This window comes from Callithrix jacchus, chromosome 17 (assembly GCF_049354715.1).
Source record: "Callithrix jacchus isolate 240 chromosome 17, calJac240_pri, whole genome shotgun sequence".
NCBI classification, from domain to species: domain Eukaryota; kingdom Metazoa; phylum Chordata; class Mammalia; order Primates; family Cebidae; genus Callithrix; species Callithrix jacchus.
Window position 1 is genome coordinate 55,325,330 of NC_133518.1, and position 6,460 is coordinate 55,331,789.

General features: G+C 41.7%; 1 long non-coding RNA gene across 1 annotated transcript; it reads left to right on the forward strand.

The window, feature by feature from the left end:
- Positions 1–1,365: 1,365 nt before the first annotated feature.
- LOC103788861 (uncharacterized) lies at positions 1,366–5,888 on the forward strand. The gene is made up of 3 exons (XR_614900.4): positions 1,366–1,539; positions 3,910–4,061; positions 4,869–5,888. It is a non-coding gene; the product is annotated as an uncharacterized LOC103788861 (long non-coding RNA).
- The last annotated feature ends 572 nt before the right edge of the window (positions 5,889–6,460 follow it).

Consider the following 6,460-nt stretch of genomic DNA (forward strand, 5'->3'; position numbering starts at 1 on the left):
GTCCCAGTTACTCATGAGGCTGAGGCAGGAGAATTGCTTGAACCCAGGAGGCAGAGGTTGCAGTGAGCCGAGATTGTGCCACTGCACTCCAGCCTGGTGCCTGGTGACAAAGTGAGACTCTGTCTCAAAAAAAAAAAAAAAAAAAGTCTGTCATAGATTAGTTCTGCCTGTTATAGAACTTGAACTATGTGGATTCACATGGTATGTGCTCTTTTGCGCCTGTGTTCTTTCACTCGGCATAATGGTTTTGAGATTCAGCCATGTTCATTCCTTTTGATCGCTGAGCAGTATTCTTTTGCATGAATGGGTCAGAGTTTCTTTATTCTTCTGTCGATAGACTGGGTTATTTCCAGTTTGGGGATATAATGAATAAAGCTTTTTAAGAGCTTATGTTTTATTGTAACAAAAGCAAAATGTCATGAGCTTGAAGCCTTGATAAAAATCTCCCACTAAGCCTAATATCCTTTTGGATAGAAAAATAAACAAATCAATAAATTCTACCCTTTGTGGAGGACTTATAATGTGCCTGGCTGTCTGCTGAGAGTTTTTCTTCCATCAATCATTTCATTTAATCCTCACCCCCCCAGTTTCCAGATGAGTAAACAAAGGTTTACAGCAGGAAACTGACTTGCCCAAACACTGATAGCCTGCATGTGGAAGACCCTATTTTGCCTTTTAGGATGTGCTGTATCAGTAGTGATCCCAAGGCCAAAAAAAGAGGAGTATGGTGTTTTGCTTTCTCAGTTATCACACTTTGTTATGATACTGATGTCATTTTTATTTGCCCTCTGTGATGAGCATTAATTATATTATGGGAAAGGGGAGAGCCAAGGATCACAACTTTAGACATAAAGACCATCCTCTTACTAAGAAATCTTTGGAGACAGCAAGGAACTTAAAAAAATTAATGGTACATTAAAAAAATCTTTTCTATTACAAAGTATTAGAAAATAAAAGCACCAAAAATAAGTGCCTGATCAGCTTGTTGTCCATATATAAAAGTACATATGACCAAATTGGAAACTTTTGGCAGAAAACTTGTAGAGAAAGGAAGGATTTATTGGAGTTTACCTAGTGTACACAAAGTGCCAGGAAAGCCCCCTGTAGGTAACTTACTCAGTTTAACTCATTCCAGCTTCCCGGCAGCCTCAGTAGCCATTTTCCCTTTCTTTTTTAGCAATGGAACTCCTGGCTTTTAGCTAGACTTGTGGTCTCCCAGAAAAAAAAAAAAATTCGCAGCTTCCTGTGATGGCTAGGTTTGGCATGTGACTGATTTGACCAATGGGATGTCAACTGAAGGGTCCTGTACGACTTCCAGGAAGGGAGTGACCTTAAAAGGACATGTGCCTTTCTTTGTCCCTTTCACCTTTCAGATGAATGAAAGCAAAAGCAGTGGCTGGAGCTAGGGCAGCTATTTAGAACTATGAGGTGGAAGAAATGTGGCGACAATAACAGAACAGAAATATAGGAATCCTGGGTATCCGATGACCACAGAGCCGCCATACAAACTCTGGACTGTAATTTCCAGAGACTGTTTGTGTGAGAGAGAAACATACTTCTCCTGTCAGGCTACATTACTTCGTGTTTTCTGTCAGTCCTGATATAGGAGGCAGTCTTCCCATTTTACAGATGAAGAGACAGAGTCTCGTTTCCATAGCTGGTGTGTACTTTAGTTCCTCAAGGATAGTAATGCCCCACCCTTGAGGTTGGTTAATTCACTCAACTCCCAAAGCTGATAATGTTGAAGTGCCAAAAAAAAGTGTTCCCTTCAGGTTTCACTCACTGGAGCGATGTCATGTGCCCACAGATATGAAAACATGCCACTGAAGGTTAGCCCTGGAGGGACTTTAAGCCAGCTCTCAAAGAACAACAGATCTGGTTTTGTGACTCTGGGTAAATTACCATCCAAGCCTCAGTTTCCTCTTCTCTAAAAAAAATACAGTTTCTTCTTCTCTAGAATGGGAAGGAGAGTAAAATTCCCTGCAACAGAGTTGCTGGGAGGACCTAGTAAGAGGATGCACACTGCCTGGCCCTGACCAAATGACCAGTAAGTGGGAGTTTTTACTATTAGTCCCTGGGGCTGGGCTGGAATCAGAACCCCTGCTTATTTCTTTCTCTGTATCTTCCTTTCTTTCATTTTGGAGATTCCCCTCTCCAGCCTCTGTCCCCAAACAATACAGAACAAACATCCCTTTTCTCCTTGCAGACTGCTCCCCAGGCTGCCCTGAGCTGTGTCCACACAAATCCCTCCTACGATCAGCTGCACCCTAGGCTCAGCTGGAAAATAAAACACGCATTGCATGGTTGCCAAACCCTAGCCATGAGCCTCAGTTTTCAAGCACCAGGCAGGTTTTTCAAGAAAACTGGTGTTCCTAAAATCAGGACTTGCATTTCCTACATTTCCACTGCTCATTCTCAAAAAATGTTGGCTCAAACAAATAAACCCAAATCCACGAGGCAGCAAAATTAGTCTTCAAAGTCCTCCTGTAAGTTAAATGCCCTCTCAAAGGTTCCTGCAGAATCCACACTGAGGTCCCTGTGGGGCCATTCTCTGTGGGTCTGCTTCAAGCAGAGGAGGCTCCAACACAAAGCCTCTGTTTGGGTGTGATTGTCCAGCCTCTGTTGTCTGTCAAATGAATCCTTCCTATATGATAATGAATACTGCACAGATTAATGCAGTGGATCCCCACCTATAGACCAGGAGACTCTTCTGGGGAGACACAGAGGTTTTGCAAGATGATCTTCAAATCCATCGATATGCCTGTTTTCCACAGACCACAATCTCTTCTGCATCTCCCACAGTGTTCTACCACTATATTTAAAATGTGTGTGTATTTGTGTGTATATATATGTGTGTGTGTGTATAAATATATATGTGTGTATATATATATAAATATATGTGTGTGTGTGTGTGTGTATATATATATATATATATATATAATTGCAAGTGTTAGATAATCAATAGACACGAACTATCATGCTAGGTTAACCAACTCCGAGCTTAATGCCATTCAACAAGAACTTCCTAGAAACAGTTCCATAGCTAGTGACCCTCAAGGTGGAGCTTCAGACAACCAAAACAAGTCAGGGAATGGATACTTGGAGGCCAGGAGACCATCTGGCCACATTCAAAACAGGTTTAGATGGAAGCTGGGCTTGGGTGCAGTCCAACTACACCGAGAAACAGCAACCCAAAGCCTTGGGTTGGGGCTGCTTGTGCCCAGAGAGCACAGCATGACCACCTCCTCCACTTCCCTAGTGTGGGAAGGAGGGTCAGGACCCAGGTGCATCAAGCACCCAGTACCCAGCTATCACAGCCGCAGGCAGCAGGGAGACATAGCAGAAAGGGTGAGGGAAGTAGCAGTGGGAATGTGTGTGAGCAGGAAAGCTACCCACCCTCTCATTTCAGCCACAGTTATCTAACTGCAAGCAACAGAAATCCGCTCTGGGCAATCTAAGCCAGACAGGAAGATACTGAAGAACCAGAACTCAGAGAGGGAAGAAGGGGGATTGTGGAAGAAGACACTTTGAGGGAGAGATGAATCTTTGCCAAACATTTTCTATCTGCTTGTTTCTTAATCAAGATTTGGGTACTTTGGGAAGAGGATATGACTGGCTGGGGGAGAGCAGGTAAGTGGTAGCTTCCCGGCATCTGTCCACCAACATGGGGGGAGAAAGCAAGTCCCTCACAGAAAGCCAGGATGCTGGCCCCAGAAAAAGTGGGAAGGATACACATCTGAGCATGGAGAGGACAGAAGTGTCTCTTCTGTCTCTCTGGGACTGCATCTTTTCATCTGTAAAATGGGAACAACTGTGACTATGTTATGAAAATTTAATGAGATAACACAGAGCACAGTGTGGCTTATGGGACCTGCCTAATATGTAACAGCCTCCAGATTTTTTTCCCAGAGAATGAAGATACTGTTATTGCCTCTACAAAGAATGCATCCCAGCACAGATCAAAGATCTTGCAAGTCCAACCATGCCATTTTACAGTTCTGAACCTCAACCTAGAGAAAGCAGTGGATCTTTATACATTGGACACAGCACTTCCCTCTAGGGTGATAAAAAATAAACCCAGTTTTGCATAGGTCCTTTTCTGTACGCAAGGGCTCTGGAGGATGTGAACCCCAGGGCCAATCCATCTGAAGTCAAGGTTAATAGGGCTATTATACTAAAGATGTGGTATTAAAGAGCTCCCTCTGGCACCATGTCCTTTATAATGGATGGCCAATTGCCCACTGAGGAAAATACTGCAGCTGGAGCAATTACATTCCCAAAGCATATCATTTTGTTTTTATTCCCACTGACAAATACATACCTCTTTTCTTTAAAAAAAAGAACATGACTCTTGGTCAAAGTTACATTTTGCCCAGATATTTTTCAACTTTTGGGATTGCACATTTCAGTCTGGATATGGGCACTAACCAGGCCCTTCCTGATGGATGGGCTTGGCTGTTTTCTCCATGGTTTCTTGGCTTGAATTTTTGCCAATTTTTGCTTAGTGCTTAGTTTTGACATCTTCTTTCCATCAAACCGATGTTTCTGTTGCTTTGCAATGTCACTTTTTCTCCATCAAAAGCATGAAATTTGACCAATTATTTACCGATACAGTTATGGAAAGATGGAGCTATGGCATGTTACAAGTTTCAAAATCCATCTCTGGTTAATTTGTTTGAAATAATTGAGTCTATGATATGGCAGATACCAATTATATGACAAACTTTTCAGGGTTTTTTTTTAAATGTTAAAAATAAAGCGATAATCCTGTCCTTAGTGTATTAATAATTTTGGTTTTCATCCTAAGAACAATGGGAAGACACTAATCTTTGGCAGAGGATAAAGTGGCTGGATTCATGTTTTAACAGATCTCTGTAGCTATTGAAAATGAACTGGAGAAGATGAGTGGGTGTGAGAAGAGGGTAACGGAATCAGATCAAAACCTGTCACGTTACTATGAGCAGGAGATGAGGCAGCCGGGACCAAGATGATGGTGGAGAGAAGAAAATCACTTGAGAGAATTGATTAAACTAGGTGGTTAGCACAGATAGAGCTGAATAAAAAATTAAGATAGTAAGCTAAATAGTTTTACACCTGAAAAGGCAGAGTTGCATTCATAATTAGTCTCTTCTTCAGACTGTATATTACAGCCAAAATACAGTCATTGGTGTGGCAATCACTTTCTTTGGACTTGTATCCAAGGTCAAGAATGTCAGCCTCTAAAGGCCCCAAATCTTAACGTTTTTAGATGATAACGTTTATTTAAGGTAGAATAATTTAGCCTTCCGCAAATTTCATTGTGGAAGAATGAAAAATCCATTGTCCCTCTTCTCTGCCACAGACACACTTCAGCTGAACATTCAGCATATTTATTAAGGAAACCTTCTCTTTGTGCTTTTTCTCCCAAGATGGTTGGTATTCTAGAGTTCTAAGTGTCAGAATCAAGAATGCCCATGAGGTTGAATTATATGATGTTTTAGCAAAGTCAGATAAACATTCTCAGAAACAAGATTGTGACTTTAAAAAAAAAAAACCACTTTCTATAGAGGAAACTATGGGGACAGAAACTTTCCTTTATAATTTTTACAGCTGCATGCAGATAAAGAATATGAAAAAGGCACAACACATCAATTGCTAAAACATGGCTATACTTTAAGAGAACACAGACTTTTTCCAGATCCATCTTACATCTCAGGAATTCTAGATCAAGACACAAATGAGTGTTTTTGTTGCTAAAATCCCTCTAATTTCCTTCTTGTTAAACACTTCACCTCGGCAACAGTATAGATTAGCACAAAAAAATTGTTTGAAGGTGAAAAACTGTTTGGAAAAGGACACCTTAATAGCCAGGCTATCTACTTACAAATAAAAGCCAATTCTGGCTCTCCTGGATGAAAAGAAGAGTGATTGGAGGATATCTGGGGCTAACTTGGTTTTAGGCTGGGGGAAGGGTCTCAGAACCCAGGAGTCCTAAAGAGGGCCATGGTACAGGAACTACCTGACCCGAGATTCTCCTCAGTCTGAGATGTACCGCGGTCAATACTTGCCCCATGTTTACAGGATTCAGAGTCTTCAGGGAAAGTTGAGCCCAAGCGGTAGAGTCTTCTTCCCTGGCTGTGTTCCCACCCCACAAAGCCCCACACAATGGAAAATCCCTCAAGTGGAGGCAGTCCCAGAGCGAAGTGGAGGACAGGCAGCCTCCAAATGATCACTGTGGTCCAGGGCTCCTGTCCCCTCTACGGCCACCTCGCAAGTTGTTCTTTACTAGGTTCCTTTTTAAATGTGATAGATTTATCCAAAACAGTTATGAATTCAGATCCTACCAATTTGATATTACAAGAACTCACAATGGGGAAGGAATGGAGTTTAACAATAATATTGACAAAGAAAAAGAAAGCTTTTTTTTTTTTTGAGATGGAGTTTCGCTCTTGTTACCCAGGCTGGAGTGCAATAGCGCTAT